Source organism: Aythya ferina (assembly GCF_964211825.1).
Source record: "Aythya ferina genome assembly, chromosome: Z".
NCBI classification, from domain to species: domain Eukaryota; kingdom Metazoa; phylum Chordata; class Aves; order Anseriformes; family Anatidae; genus Aythya; species Aythya ferina.
The window spans coordinates 15,036,637-15,053,808 of NC_140299.1; the positions used below are offsets into that span (position 1 = coordinate 15,036,637).

General features: G+C 39.3%; 1 long non-coding RNA gene across 1 annotated transcript; it reads left to right on the plus strand.

Annotated features, from left to right (window-relative positions):
* The first annotated feature begins 5,402 nt into the window (after positions 1 to 5,402).
* Positions 5,403 to 14,967, plus strand: LOC311427724. The gene is made up of 3 exons (XR_014687519.1): positions 5,403 to 5,536; positions 8,270 to 8,452; positions 8,555 to 14,967. It is a non-coding gene; the product is annotated as an uncharacterized lncRNA (long non-coding RNA).
* Positions 14,968 to 17,172: the final 2,205 nt, after the last annotated feature.

The following is a 17,172-nucleotide window of genomic DNA, read 5'->3' on the forward strand; positions in this document are numbered from 1 at the left end:
ACTGAACAAGCAAAACTATTTTTTCTTCATTTCTGTGATTTTCTTTATTCAACAGGCCCTACCCTAGAAATAGTTTAACCTGAACTGAAAATCTGGGAGGGATGGGCAAGAGAGGAGAGGTGAAACCAGTTGAGGGCTAGAAACCATCTACAGAGCTGGAGCTCACGTTGTGCTTTAGCTAACAAGCAAATAGCAGCTCTTAAGACTTATTTGCATGTATCTCTCATGATCCTCAATTGTTCTTGATGTGTTATTAGTGAATGTTTCTCCCAGTAAATTGTCCTGGGAAGTGGTCATAAGGTAACAGCCATCCTGTGTCCATCTCCCTTGCTACAACTGAAAAAAAAAAAATCACAAAGCACAACTGTTCGCCTCTGAATAATTCAATATAATTGTTTATTATAAAGCACAGGACTGGGGCATACCATTAACCTGTGCATGTGAGAGATATTCTGAAAAAACGTCTGGGGAACAGTGTAGTTCTGTTTCTAATTTTGCTGTATTCTTGCTTATTCTGCAGTGGATCATATGCCACTTGGAGAACATTGCACAGAGCATAAATTATTGCAGTAATGGGGCTTCCCTTAAATTAGATCAGTGAAATAATTTGGAGTGCCAAGCATAGAGAAATCAGATTTGGAAAACTTCTGTGGCTGCTACTTATGGACTTCCCTTCTAGGAGGACAAATGTGAGAGCTCATTCACAGATGATGACAAAATGCTGAGCAACCAGTACTTTTCTCAGTGCTTAAGTCTTGAGCAGGATCTGTAAACTTGTTGCTGTATATTTTAGAAAAATGCCAAGTTACTGTGTTTTGCCTCAGTGAAGTCATATGTGCATTGGTAACCCCTGAGGAATGACACTTTGGACTATTTTACTGGCTGCTTATCATACATCAATTAAGGCTGACCAGTTAAGGGATTTGAGGTAGCTGTGAACTTCATGACCAACTCTGTTATGCAAGTCATGAATCTTCCAGGTTATAAATAGCTTTCAGGGGAGTTTTTTCAAAAGTAACTTCCATATTTTTGAACATACAGATGTGTTTTTCTTCACATGCCCCATCTGATTCTCCTGTGAATGGTAGCCAGCATCCTGTTGGTGCTGTGGACACAAAATGTCCTTTTCTCAGTTAACAAATTAGTTCACTTTTATTTTACCATCTCCTATCATTAATTCCTTTATTTTCCTTTCCCTCTTGCCTACCCACTCATCAGGTTAATGTCTTTTGTTGTCCTTATTTTGACAAGACTTTATTCTCTCAGCAAATAAAGAAACTCAACCTCTGGACCCAATTCCTGGCGCTTCATTTAGATTTCTGTTGTAATTTTTCTGGGAAATGTAGTCTTCTGGATGACTGGACAGAATTTTAAATCTTCTGGATTGAGAAGCTGATATTGGGAAGAATCATATTACATCTCTTGCTATAGTTTACACTCAGGAATGTAGTTTCTTAAGTCTTTAATCTGGAGGTATTTAAATGTCTTTGTTAAGCTTCCAGAGAATTTTATTGATAATTTCATTTTTCTATTCTTTTTTGAGGTTTAATGCATCCTCAACAGCTTTTAGAGATGGGAGACCCTCACTAACTGAAAATTTGCACAACAGTTAATGTCAGATCAGTCTTCACTGATCTCCAAACCTTTTATCATTAACTAAATGTTATTTTTATTAGTGATTCACCACAAACACTGTGCCTATTTGCAGTTGTAGTTACTTCTAGACCCACAGTAAACATTTTACCAGACTGTTTGTTTAGTCTGCTTTAGTTTACTTAATGTATCATTTAGATGAAGCAAATATACCTTTGCCCTGTTTTTCCAACTCATCAGTGTTCAATTTATTGTAATATAAAATACAAGTATCTTCCTACATTATTATTTTTATACATATATGTATAATTTTATACATTATATTTTGTACGATAAGGTATTAAGATTTTAAAACATAACATTTTGTTTTCATTCTATTGTTTACATGTAAATACAAATAACTTGCTATTCTTTCTGATGTTGTTAGTTTGCAATTATATCTGATTAACTCTTCTAGTTTTCATTTTCATAAAGTTCACTGGGAACTGGCAATTTGCATAGCCATGTTGTGCATAAGTTAATAGCTTAATTGACAATTACAGCTAGAATGAAGCAACAGTTCTTCCTGACAAACAACTTGGGGAGAGCAGGGAGTTAATATATTTCAGAGAGCAAGGAAAGAGCATGTAGAAAAAATATGATTAGGCATGAGGGAAGTATGGAACAACAAGGGCTAGAGGGCTAGTCCTTAACCATTATTGTATATAAATAACATTGTAGACTGGGACCAATATTTGGTTCATCCAAGCTCTCATACATGGCCCTGGTACCTTCTCTCCACACTATCTTTCAATCAAGGAGCTCGAAAAAAACACCCTGAGTCCTTTTTCTAGGCTTCTGGAGAATGGTTGGTCACACCTTGAGATGGCAACGATTCCTTACATATCAAATCTTTGTACTGTCTTTGTATTCCCTTAGAAATGTCAGCATGATGGGTATGCTTTGCTATGATTTGCACAACTTTTGCGTCAAATGAAATTATATCCTACTGATCACAGCAGTGATCTATTAACAACAGGTAGTACAAATAAGTTCCTTCCACATAAAAGAAGCATGATACCTCCTGATGAAATGTGTTTGTAGTCTAACAGATTATTCCAGGATTATTCCACAAGAGTTCATGGGAAAACTTCTATGAGTCATCCCTTGGTTCAATATTTTACTAGAATTCAAGGGTCTTATACTGTGCTTGTTGGACATAATGCTGTGGCATATGAGAGTAGCTTTGTATTAAAAGTTGTCACACAGCAAGGAATTGAGAAGTGAAACTTCTGGTACCATAAAGACTGTCAAATGAGTAGGTAAAAATAAGGAAAGCACAGCATGCATCTTGATGAGCATGAATTACCTGCCTACATTGTAGGCCAAGAGCATCCCCCATGCTTATTTTTACAGAAAAAATAGGCCTTTTTAATAAACTCGTTTGTATTAGCAATGGCAGTAGAGAATGCACTAGTGTGGAATACTGGGGACCACTCACAATAATGTATTTTTATAAGAACAGTAAGATTGAAAAAACAGTCACTGAAAAAATTTGAAAGAGCTGAAAGTTTAAGTTATTCTGACAATGTTATCTTAGAAGCAGACTATATCCTGTGGGCTTTCTGATAAAGATATAGTTAAATTTTACTCTTGGCAATGGACAAGAGAATTAAAGCTTTGCCTTTGTCCTCTTTTCCTGAATATTAGCAGGCTAACACTGGAGGATCAAGGGTTAAGACCAAAATACCTTTATTTCTAAGGGCTCTTTTAAAATGTTAATTGTATTTTTCTCATTCTTGGGTAGTGCGTTTTTTTTTTATCCTTTTTTTTTTTTTTTTCTTTTTCTTTTTCCCCTAGGAAAAAAATACAAACATAAGAAATCTTCATAGCTAATCAAGTTCGGTGCTTTTAGTAATACTGTCAGTTTTGTCAGAAAAAAAAAATTAAAAAAAAATAAAAAATGAATTGGAACTATTAGGAGATATACAAACATTTTATAGAGATGCTTTGTTGAAAAATTCAGGAAACCTTGAAAAGTGTTGAGTTATGATTAAGCCAGCTACATTCCCTTTGACATGTATTTTCATCATATTTAATTTTTTTCTGAAGGGTTTAGGTATGTCTTATACTTGTCTCTAGATCCTTTAAGATATCAGCTTGTTCAGAAAAAAAATAAGGTTTTCTGATGAGCCATTTTGCATGTGTACTTCATATATGATTTATTGCCTTTATGAAGTACTACTAACAGTAAAACTTCAGATGAATCAGCACTTTTCATGCATTATTATATTTTACAGTCCTTCATCCATTGCAGAGGATATATTTTCAAAGTGGCTTTGAGTAATACTAAGTTGAAAATGAGCAAAGAAGTAAAAATATTTTAAGAAGTTAAATCAATTGTAGATCTTCAGGTTAGTGAAGATTAACCACGATTTTCCATACAGAAAAGAAAATTCACAAGGTAGTTGTTTTCCTTAAAGTGAGTCATAGAGCACAAAAAATTTCACATAAGATAGATACATAGAGAGATATATGACCATATAGTTAAAGAAATACCTCACAGCTTTCACTCTTTTGGAGTGTGTGTAGGTGATCCAAGCAAGGTAACATGAGGTGATTAACTGAATTTCAACCCATTAGTCTCATAAATGATAAAATCAACCCACTGATGAATCTAGTTAAGGTGCACGTGTGCAGTCTGGCGTATTACTAACACTGCATAGCAGTCAGTGTCTTTGATGTTTAGTGGTTACAAGCGGTGATATTTGTCTTCTGATAAATAGTGAGGGGTGTAACTTTGTGTAGTTGCCAACGTGTGAGTCAAAGGTTTAAAGAAACTGAGATACCAAACTTAGTGCATGGCTATTGCTGTTTCCCAGCCTTGGAGTTGCAGTGTGGAAAGAGAGTAACTGGGCCATTGGCCTCTTTACAGAAGCAGCATGCCTCCATGGCAGTAAACAACCACAGAAACAATAATTTACCTACCAGATAAAGACAGCGTTCTGCTGAGTTTGCCTCAGCATGCATATTGACTATATATATTGATAAATAAAATTGTCAGAGAGGAAAAATGAGCACTGGATCACTGATAGTCCACATTGCTTAGTTGCTAGCAGATGACCCAGGATAGTTATGTCTGTGCTAACTTGTCTTCGGCTACTCTGTCTGTTCACTAGCCTATGCCAGCTAGTCCAGGAACAGTTAAAATGTTCGCATGCACCAAGACCATGCTCAGTAGGCAGTATGGAAATAGCTATGCTACACTGCTCTACAACATTATCTCTCTATCCACTGTCCCTGTCTCACAGGACAGTCCATACTCACGGGTATTCAGCACATATCTTCTGTTTCCTGTTATGAATTGTAGAATAGAATCATCATAGATGATGACATCATAGATGAAAACACCATTCTGAGAAGCTGTAAAACCCTCACATTCCTTCAGGTTCTTTGATGTAAAAATAATACTTCAGGATACCACACAGGGCTTAAAAGAACCATATGGGCTGGAATGTGTTCATATCTCAGGGCCAAGATTTGGTATCTTGTTTGGTGACATAGTACTGAATTTTTGGTTATCTTTCAAACAGTAAATCCAGAATGGTGAGTCTGGAGACTTTTTGAGCTAGTTCTCCTAGTTTCAGCTGGGACGGAATTAATTTTCTTCATAATTTTAATTTTCTTTTCTTTCTTAGCTGGTGTGGTGCTGTGTTCTAGGACAAAAGTAATGCTGATAACACACTGATGTGTTAATTGCTCCTGGGTAGTGCGCATACAGAGCCCAGGACATTTCAACTCCTCATGCGGCCCTGCCCAGAGGGGGTGCACCAGGAGCTAGAGGGGACAGGGCCAGGACAGCTGTCCCAGGCTGTCACAAGGGACGTCTCAGTCATAGAAGCTGGGAGGAGTTGGCTAAGGGGGGCTGTTGTTGCTCAAGAACTGGCTGGGCATTGGTTACTTGGTGAGTAATTGTGCTGTGCATGACTTTTTTTTCCTTCTCGCTATTAAGCTGTCCTTATCTCAACCATAGATTTCTTCTGCTTATACCTTTTTTGATTGTCTGGCACATTCCTTTGTGCAGCAGAGTGCTGAGAGGTCAGTTCTGCAATAGCTGTTTGCACTGCTCTGCCAGGGTCCCTACTACCAGCTGAGAGTGCCTCTGCCTGATCAGGCCCCAGCTGAGATTGCAAAAGTCTGGTGTGTTTGATACACAGAAGTAAGTAAATAAAAATACTGAAATATCAAGAGAATTCACACTGGTTGCTTTAAGTATCTGATTTCTGTGTTCAATTTGTGGCATCTGACCTTACCAAACTTTATTTTTCATGTATTACCAATGCTGAAATGCACTTCAAGAAAGTCATTTGGATAACCTGAATTTAAGAGTATTAAGCTACCTTCTATTGCTTGCAGGTGGTAAACTATGAGGAACATATTTGCAAGCATTTTTGCTAAGACTGACTTAATTATTTACCTTGAAGCAGAAAATGTAATGTAGACATTTGTTAGACCGTGTACTCCTAATTTTCTCAATAGTTATTTTCATACATTTATAAAGAACATTCAGTTAGGGATACCTCTGTGCTTGTCAGTTGTAGTCTATTGCTCATCATTTAGAAATTGTTCCTCTGTCAGCCTAAGTGTCTCCTACTTGCTAAGGCCTGCACAGAACTTCTAATGGCATACATGTAAGTGATCTCATTGCTGTGTGGGTCCCTGAAATAAAGGTACTCATGAGGATGTCTCTAAGAACCCAGATCATATAGATTGGAATATCTAAGGGATGGATCTTGTCTTTATCTGATGGACAATTCAAAACTAAATGGGCTTCTTTCCCAGGAAGTCACTATAATATTCCTCTTTTGTCGTGGTCTTTGCCTTTTGGCTCCTTGTTCTTCATGAATCTGTGTGTGCTCATGTGTGTGCATGACTATAGATTTACAACTTTTTATCCACAATTGCCAAAATTATTTGCATTCCTATGGAAAAATACTTCCAGAAGGAGATGAATGTGAGGGAGGAAAAAAAAATAAGTCAACACATTTAGAAATTTCAAGGCTAGCACAAAGTCCAGTGCAAAGTTATCAAAATAATTGCTTTAATCAGTTTAGATATTTTTAATGTTGCATGTAACTTCAGTCTATTTTTTTTTTCTAAACAACTCTTTAAATATTCCATACTCTAGCAACTGGAGAACAGCTATGAAGATGACAGAAAATATCTGGAAAGAAACAAAAATTCTGCAGCAGTTAGGTCACCATAGCATTTATTTAAATATATATATACACATATATATTTTAAAGCATACAATATCAAACTCCTTTAATAAGAACGAGCAATGTGGGTTCATAAAGCAGAATGCTGCACATGTGCCCAGTTGTAATACATTTACAAAAGTAATAAATGTTGGGTATATGGCCTTTTTCCTAAGTGATTTGATGTATTTATTAAAATTTTCACAAGTTTACAACAGCCAGATTTTTATGGAGCTAAATTGATAAAGCAATAAAGAATTTAAAAGGAGTTTTGCCCTTGAGCAACTGTAGGAAAGAGTCTTACACTGAGACTTACATATTTAACACATTGCTGAAAGCAAGACTCAAGCAATGGAGGTTGTTTGCATGTATGTACATGTATGTAGATTACAGTATAAGCCTTCTCATGGAAGATGGCTGAAGATAGGTAAACAGAAGATGAGCTGAAGGGCAAGGTGAGAAATGAGTGAAGTATCTGCAGTGATGGTACAGATCAAAAGAAAGAGTTTGAGACTCCATTTTCATTTATCATTTAAGTGTGGGAGTGCACTCAGTCCATGAACTGATAATACATCACATAGGCATATAATTCTTTTATTGGATCTAGCCTTGTATTGAGGTAATTAGCACATCCCTGTTGAAGCCTGAGGCACTTTCTAAGGTACACACTTTCTTAGTGATTAAGGACATTATTGTAATTCAGTTGATACTCTTTTAAAAATTTCCTGCTAGGTTATGTACTCAGATATTTTAGCTAATGAAGTACTGAAGAAAATATTTTTTTTCCTTTTGCTTTGCGAAGATTCACAGTAGACTGTAAACTGCAAGTGATCTTATGGTGACAAGAGTATTGTTCCCAAGGGAGTATCATTTCAGGATTGCCAGAAGTCAATTTCTACTGCATTATTAGTCACATTCTTTTCCCCTTAATTGATCTATTAAAACCGTTTGCAATTTAGTTCTGCAAACTTTTGTGTCCTTAGCCTCCACCAAAACCTACAACAGAAACTGAAGACAGCAGTTAGATCCTCTCAGCCCTTTTCTCCAGGGTGAGCAAGCTCAGGTCCTGCAGCCTCTCCCCATACATTCTTCTTCCCATTGACCATCTTGGTGGTCTTTTGCTGTGTTCACTCAAATTTGTCAGTAGCTCTTTTGGGGGACCAAAACCATATTTGGTACTCCAGTGAATCTCAGAGGACAGTAGAAAATTAGTTTTCCTCAATCTGCTACTAATGCAGCTCACTGTGTGATCAGATTTCATTGCCTCAAGAATGCCTTGACAAGCCATGTTCACAGGTGCTGGGACTGTCAGGTCCTTTGCTGCAGAGTTGCTCCCCAGCCAGTCAGTCCCCAGCCTGCACAGGGTCATTCTGCACCAGCTTCAAGACTTTCCTCTTGTCCTTGAAATTCATGAGATTTCTGCTATCCCTCTTTTACAGCTCACCAAGGTCCTATGAGTGACAGGCCTGCTCTTCAGTATATTGATCGCTCACCACATTTTGGTGTCTTCTCCAGACTTGACAAGGATACACTTCATCCTGTTCAGGTTGTTGATGGCAAGGTTAAATAGTATTGGTCCTAGTATCAAAACCCTGGGAAGAAGTACTCATCACCAGTTTCAGGTTAGACCTCACAGTGTTGAAGAGCACACTGGGAGCAGATGGGTAGTTTTTTTTTTTTACCTACCTTGTTGTTCACCATCCACTCTCTGTCTCCTTGGTTAGGCTACAAACATGAAGTGCAAGTGAAGCCAACGTGCCTTCACTAAGGGCAGATCATGTCTGTAAGATCTGGTGGCCTGCTACAATGGACTTACAGCATTGGTGGGTAACGGAAAAGCAACTGACATCATCTACTGGACATGTCCAAAGTGTTCGACAGACTCCCACATCATATATCCGTATGTCTCTAAGTTGGAAAGACATGGATGGACCACTCAGTGGGTAAGGAATTGGCTGGATGGTCACACTCAGAGTTCCAGTCAACAGCTCAATGTCCATTTGGAGGTGAGTAACAAGTGATGTTCCTTGGGGGTCAGTATCGGGACTGGCGCTGTTTGACATCTTTATCAGTAATTTGGACAGTGGGATTCGGTGAACATTCAGCAAGTTTGCTGATGACACCAAGCTGTGTGGTGTGGTTGACAAGGAGGGAAGGGATGCCATCCAGAGGGACCTGGACAGGCTTGAGTCGTGGGTCTGTGAGAACCTCATGAGGTTCAACAAGGCCAAGTCCTGCATCTGGGTCAGGGCAATCCCAAGCACCAATGCAGGCTGGGTGGAGAATGGAATAAGAGCAGCCCTGCAGAGAAGGACCTGGGGGTGTTGGTTGATGAAAAGCTCAACATGAGCTGGCAATGTGTGCTTGCAGCCCAGAAAGAGAATGGAGTCAAGCTGTGACATGGGACATTCAGGGTGGATATCAGGAAAAGGTTTGTCACTGAGAGCATGGTCACACACTGGAACAGGTTCCCCAGGGATCTAGTCATGGCACCAAGCCTGTCGGAGTCTAAGAAGTGTTTGGACTATGCTTTCAGCCATATGGTCTGAATTTTTGGGTAGACCTGTGTGGAGACAGGAGTTGTACTCAATGATCCTTGTGAGTCTCTTCCAGCTCAGGATATTCTATGATTTAATTAGAAAGCCAGCTGTATTCTACTCCTTTACTCTGTTCTCATGAGAACCCACCTGGAGTCCTGCATTCAGGTCTGGAGCCCAAGCACAAGAAGGACACTGAATTAATTAGAACAAGTCCAGAGGAGGATCACAAAGATGACCAGAGAGCTGGAGCACCTCTCCTATGAAGACAGGCTGAGGGATATGGGGTTGTTAAGCCTGGAGAAGAGAAGACTCTAAGGAGACCTTACAGCAGCCTTCCAGGGACTACAGGAAAGCTGGGGAGGGACTCTTTGTCAGCGGGTGGAGTGATAGGACAAGTGTTATAGCTCTAAAATAAAAGAAGTTAGATTTAGGTTAGACATTAGGAAGAAAGAAATTCTTCCCTATGAGGGAGGTGAGGCACTGGAACAGGTTGCCCAGAGGAGCTGTGGATGTCCCATACCTGGATGCGTTCAAGGCCAGGTTGGATGGGGCCTTTGAGCAACCTGGTCTAGTGAGAGATGTCCCAGCCCATGGCAGGAAGGTTGGAATTAAATGATCTTTAAGGTTCCTTCCAACCTAAACCATTCTGTGATTCTATGATGTTATGAGTGAGAGTGTTAACCTGCATATAGGAAATATATAAGCCATAGGAAATATTTGTTGCACTCTACTCATCTTCAGGGTCAGTCATTTCTTCTTAGAGGCAATTAACTTGATTAATCTGACTTAATTTCCTTCAATGACAAGATCACACAGCTAATTGGCGAAAGGAAGCCAGTCAACGTAATCTTTCTGGATTTCAGTAAAGCATTTGATACTGTCTTTTACATTACCCTTCTGGACACAATGACCAGAACACAGATAGATAAAAGCATAAGAAGGGTGAACAATTGGCTGTTGTGTTGGGCCCAGAGGGTTCTTGTAAATGAGTTTACATCATGCTGATGACCTGCCATTAGACCGTGAAGGGTCGAGGGAACAAGATGTATGAGGAGCAGCTGAGGTCCCTTACTTTGTTCAGCCCAGAGCAGAGCAGGCTGAGGGGAGGCCTCATGGCAGCCTGCAGCTCCCTCACGAGGGGAGCAGAGGGGCAGGTGCTGAGCTCTGCTCTCTGGGGACAGCGACAGGACCCGAGGGAACGGCATGGAGCTGGGACAGGGGAGGGTCAGGCTGGGGCTTAGGGAAAGGTTCTGCACCCAGAGGGTGCTCGGGCACTGGGACAGGCTCCCCAGGGCAGTCAGTGGTCATGGCACTGAGACTGCTGGAGTTCAAAAAGTGTTTGGATAACACTCCCAGATACATGGTCTGATTTTTTGGGTGTGGGACTCAGTGATCCCTGTGGGTCCCTTCCAACTCTGATATTCTCTGATTCTATGATTGGTAACAGCTAGCATGAATTTGCCATGGCCAAATCATGTGTGACCAATCACCTTCTTGTCCTCCATATTCCTGCAAATGGCTTCTATGAAGATTTAATCCATAATTTTCCAAGGGGCAATGGTGAGACTGGCTTGACTCTAGAGCCTCAAGCCCTCCTTCTGGCCCTCTGTGAAGATGAATTCATCTTTTACCCTTTTTTCAGTCATTGTGAAGTCTTTGCTCTTATCTCCAGAGCTTTTCAAAGACGGGGAGCACCTTCACAATGACATTTATAGTTCTTCTGCTGAAATGAAATTCTTATTGTTCCATTACCTGTGGACAATTTAATGCTCTAGAATATGCATGAATAAGTACCATATTTATATTACTGCAACTAAAAGAAGCAAGGTACGGAGATGTTACATTTCAACTGTGCTTATTCACAAACCTGGGATGTTTCCGTACAAATACGCAGTATGGGTTTAGAGAGTAGTCTTGGCTCCAACTCCCTCATCAATCCCTCTATAACTGCAGGGTAAGATAAGCCCTCCCCAGCACACAATAGCTACTCCACTTTCTTCCTTGTGCAAAAAATTACTTCAGAGAGTCCCAGGGAGAAGCTCTCAAGACTCGCTACCAGAGCTGAGCTGCTGCTTTTCACATGAAAGAGCAGAGACAGGTTGGGATGGCCAAAAGAGGGGCCTGGCAGGAGGATACAGTGGCTGCTGCTGTGAAGGAACTTTCTCATCACAGATATGCCTTGCCTTGCACTCCTTAGTTCAAGAGCAACATCAGCCCAACTTTTCAGGGATATCCTGCCAGTGCCAGGAGGCAGAAAAGGATATGCTCGGGTGTTTGAGTAGTGTTTGCCCCTCAACCCACTATTTTCCATCTCTAGAGTAGGCAAGATGGAAACAGTGTGGATCATATTGATGCATAGGAAGTTAGCCATAAGCTAGTTTCATCAAAATGAAAGAGCTAAGTAAGAATTTTCAAGTTTTTTTTGGAAGGGCAAAACAGCTGTATAAACTGAACAAGATACTGCTAGCATCATTTGAACTCACACAGTTTTAGAGGAATACATTGGAACTGGTTTACCTTAATGATATGGGAGAAGAGTAGCTCCTTCTCAAGGATAATTCTTCTCCTTCAAATGTATAGTCTTAAAGCAGTCACAAGACAATTTCTGTACATGCCTATTTCTAGTAATCTGCATAATATGAACCAGAAACCATTTCCATATTTACACCTCAAAAGGAAGATGTTATCTTTTAAGGATGGGAAATGACCAGGATTTTGGATATGAAATTGACGTAATTCTTTTAAGAGTGCAGTTTAACAATCAGCTAAAGCAGAAGATTTTTTAGCAGCTGTGGGACTACCTGAGCATTGCTGCCAGCCCAAGGGAATGCAGAAACTTCCTTTTGGTGGAAGCACATTCACATCCAATTAAACAAGTTATGCACCACTTCTGCTATATTTATTTTAGCTTTTGTAGTTTTGTTTACTGATGTAAGCAAAAACATTTCAGATTTTGTTCATAAGATTTCAGAAGAAGCTTTTGGAATTCAGTGTGAAAAATAGTAAAGTTTGTAGCTATGTGAGTTATGCATAGATTTTTGTGGGCTTCCTCACCTAGTTACCTAGATGATCTGCAACACCACATTAAACACTTTTAGTCATTTTTTTCAGACATCAGTTATGAATGTACATGTTAAGTATGGGATGTGTGTGGCCAAATGTTTGAACTTCCCCAAAGCTTTATTTGTTACATTAAACAAACCTTGAATTAAATTACTACATTTTTGGAAAATCATACTTCATTTTGAAATAAGAAGTCATAAACATAAGTAAGGCATGAGGAAAATGGCTATAAGCATGAATTTTGGTGTGAAAGTAATGTTCATGTGAAAGTAATGTTCATTTCTCATTTCTAAAGTATGAAAAGATTCTTAAATGTCTGATCTTTCCTGCTGGACCAAGGTTTTCTAAATAAGCTAATGGGGGCAAAGGCAGGAGCATTGTAGCCACTGCCTTTTGTCTTCCATATTACCTACAGTTTGGATTATCAGGTTGACATGTTTCTTTTTCTTCTGAAAGCACGTGAAGCTGAGAAGTGAGAAGACGTTTTGTTAGTGGCATAATGTGCAGCTTAAAAATAAGTGTGATATTCAACATTTCAAAGATACAAACAGATAATTTAGTGAATAGTGAAAGTATCTTAGCCATTATTTGACATCTCTGTATACAGTTCTGCAGAGCTGTTAGACCACTGTATTCTTTGAAATCATATAAAGTGTTACATTATTCTGGCTTTTAACTAAAGGGGGGAAAACTTCACAAATGTTTCTATAGCATGATCATATAAAGTAAATGCATCTCAATTCAAGGATGTATGGGTCACCTCTTTCAGAAATATTTAAACAATGATTTTTAAAAATAAGCAATGATTTTTAAAAATAAGTCAACAGTAGAGAATCACTGTACTTTATGTCCTAATACAGTTCTAGAGAGACACAGCCAGATGGTAGTAGCTCCTACTCAACTGGATCTACTGTAGCAATCATTAACTATGGTTAAAAAAAAAAAAAAAAAGTCACAGTATTGTTAACTCAAACAGTTTCTCATCTCGTAGTTAAACTGTAAAAAAATAAAAATACTATTTTTTTATATTTGTGTTGGAATGTGCTTCTGCAGTCAAGCTGTGGCCATTGCAAAATTAGGCTGGACCTTGGCACAGTCTCAAGAGGAGAGGCTCAAACGATATGTGAGATATTAACTCAAGCAAAGCCAAGTACAAAAAGGCAACAGATTTTTTCATTGGCTTCCTTTGTATTATTTAATCACCTTACAGTGTTTTCATTTTAAAATATGTTTGGTCAGGTCCTGCTTTACAATTCTAAACCTTCACTATCAAAAACAAATATCCAGTTTTAGTTTTTACAGTCCTTTGATTGTCTTGTTTTATCAGTCTAAGTCCATAAAATGGGAAATAACAATAAACCTTGAACGGAAAGCCTCAAGAAAGCTGTTCTGCTAAAGGAAAGAAAGGTTGCAGTCAGATGGTTTGTTCTCTGTTGGATTTCTCTTTGTGTGTGTATGTGTATGTGTGTGTATGTGTGTGCCAAGCTGTCCTGTTTAAAGTTTTCATACCTGTATAATCTCCTTTCATTGACTACAAGAACAGCTACACTGAAACAGAAAAAGGTGGTCTGGTCTCCGTAAGTGGTAAGTACTGAGAGTGTAAGAACAGTGCAAGCATAGATTGATCTTTCCCTTGCCGTTTCTCCCAGCTTCCCACAGTCTGTGGGTTAGGCAGTCACTGAGCTGGAGGTTACGTGAATGATGCTCTATATTCCTTGAATTACTCCAATCCCTTTGGCTTCCTCAATAGCCTCTAGTTGTGAGTTCAATCAATAGACTTATTTTAATGAGGCTACAGAAATGCATTTCATCTCAAACATCTTGATCATTTCAGAGAAAAGCTTTTCTTTTAAGAAATAGTGAATAATCTTTTCCCATTCACATGCACTACATGACTGTCATGTCTCCCTGAAGTAAATAATTTTCAATGCTTTTGTGAGGGAAGCAAGAAGCAGTCAAGTCGCAAAGATGTTTTGCTAACCACTGGGCAGGTAAGGCTTAAGGTTAAGACTTAATAAATACAGTTGTTATGGAGCTTGGTTCTTATTAATGCTGTCTTGTTGAGCAGATAATCATTTACTATCCTTTAGCACTGGCTATAGTGTTGCAAAGGAATAATGCATATGTGTAATTTTTATCTAAGTGGCTGCAAATGTTTAAGCTATTTATGCCCTTTCCATTTTTAGAACAGATTTCAATTTTCAACTTATTTTCAATTTAAACGTAATTTTCAATTTAGTTTTCTTCTAGCCTACTTTTAGCCTGGTCACTGTTTCTGTGCCCCAGTATTGTTTCTCACTTTCCAGGCCAACTGATTGTTCTATGCCCAACTGTGTTCTGTGTGCCTCTGTTTCTGCCACGTCTAGCCGTGGTGGTCCTGCTGTCTTCAAGAGCCTACACAAATCTCATTCTATATGTTTGTATGACTAGAGCACATAAAATTCACTAGTCTCTCTAGCTCTTCGTCCTTTCTGTTCTGCTTAGTTTGGTGACTCTCAACTTACGCATTTACTTGGTCCATTTTCTTGCATTCAGTGCTGTAAAATTCTCCATTTAATAAATATGTTGAAAAGAAGTTCTTTGAGAACATGAAGTTCTTTTTCCCTTTTTTTTTTTGGGTCTTGCATTGTCTTTTGTGGTATTGTGGTATTGGGAAAACTTGCCTAAAAACAATCCGGCTTGTTGCTAATGATCTCTATTTTTATTTATTCATATGGGGGGTATTTGTTTTCTTTTGTCTTTTTGGCATTTGTCTGCAGCATGGTTTTTGCATTGCATAGACAGGGAAAGGAAGTAGATTCATCTCCCAAAATACTTCTGAAAATTCAATGCATGGTTCTCATTAACTTGCACGCATTCAGAAATATGGGATGAATAAACAAAATGCTGAGTGTAATAAAATGGTGCAGTTAAAGATGTGAATGGAGGCCAATTTGTATCATGCAGAGGAGGAAAAAAGGTAAAATACAGAGAAATGGTAGAACAGTGAGGGTGTTGATACAGACAACCTTTACGCTTTATCTTATAAAATCTGTGCACTCAGTAGAGTGTTATGTGTTACTGAATTTTTGTTAATAGCAAAGAAACCTTGAGCATTCACACATGCTGAGCTCTTTCTCTGAAGGAGGTGGGTGGGCTGTAGCTATGAACAGTACCACTCTGGCAGGCACAAATACACCTCAGAATCAAATCAAAAACAGTTGGATCCCACGTCAAAGATAATGCAGTGGTTGGTAGGTTCAGCAGATTTTGTCATTCCTTGTTAAATGTTAAATTCCATTTCTTTCTACATAGTTGCCTAAGCCCCTTCAGCGGCCTCTTTCTAAGGTAGTACCTACGACATGCTTAGAAATGAACATGAATCTCTATTACCATTTTCTTGTGAAACAGTGCCCATGGTTTACATAAAATGTGAGTATTTTCTTCAGAACTTGGGAGGGTGGGGGGAAAAGCTGTAAGGTTTGAACACCACCAAGCCTGCAATGAGGTTGGGTGCCTACAAGGCTCAGCCACTGACAGCTGTGGGGTTTGGATTGCAGTCTGGGACATGGGATAAATTCTTTGTCTAGGTTCCCACGGCTTTTAGTAATTGGGACTTGGGGCATTTGTGTCCCATGCTCAGCCCTTATTAGGCTTCTGCTGTCTATCTAGTTTATAATGCATGCCCCACACTAGTGCAGCAGGTCATATTAAGGCAGAAAGGGGATTCTACTTACAGAAGACAACTATTTTCCACTGTGGGAGGTAGATTTCCAGGTTGCTGGGAACAGCAGCTACTACAAATGCCAAGCTCTGCTCGCAGATACATCACAGTTATGCAGTATTTTAATGTTATGAGTGTCAAAATACAGCATCTGTGTTCTTAATAAGGTCAATGACAAATAAATGCTTTAGCTGCTGGCCACTTTTGTCCCAAGAAGACAAGCCACATCTAAAATGTGTTGAACTTTCTGTGGTGCAGCTTATTTTGTAAACACAGTGAACCAGTGCCCTCCTCCCCTCTACATCACAGGATGTGAGGAGAGTACTAATAATACAAGTCAATTGTTGGCTCCAGTTCTGGTGTTGGTGACAGGTTTTTGGGTTCTGTGACCACGGGATCTGTTTGCAGATCAACATCTGCCTGAGAGAGATGGGATCTACCTTGCTAAGTGGGGCAAAGATGGTTTTGCTTATATGATGACTAACCTTGTACAAATGGCTTTAAAATAGGAGTGAAAGAGTGATGGGGAGGGAGCATGGAATTACCAGCAGCTCTGTGAGGGAACAATGGACAAGGCTGATGAGCAAAGGTCATGAAGTGATGTGACAGGAATAGAGCATAAAAATCAACAAAATGGAGCTTAAGTGGGGTCATTTTGAGCATTTGCAGGTAAACGATGAAGTGTCTACAAGGCACCATTATAGAGAAATCTCCAAAACCTTTCCAGGAAGCCAGCATGCTGGGATGCCTCTCAAAAGTGCCTGTACTCTACCTCACACAGTACGGAAAGTAAACATGTTAAGTTAGAGATGTCTGTGTGGCTGCAGGACTATAATCCAGCTGGGATCATGGAGATGTGTTGAGATGGCTCCCATTACTGAAGAGTTGTAATGAAGGGATACAGGCTCTTTATTAAGGACAGACTGGGAAGGCAAGGCAGAGGAGTTGCCCTTTATGTGAGAGAGCAGTTGGCATGGCGCTTTGCTTGGTGCTGTATGAAAAGCCAACTGAGAGTTTATGGGTTAGGAGTAAAGAG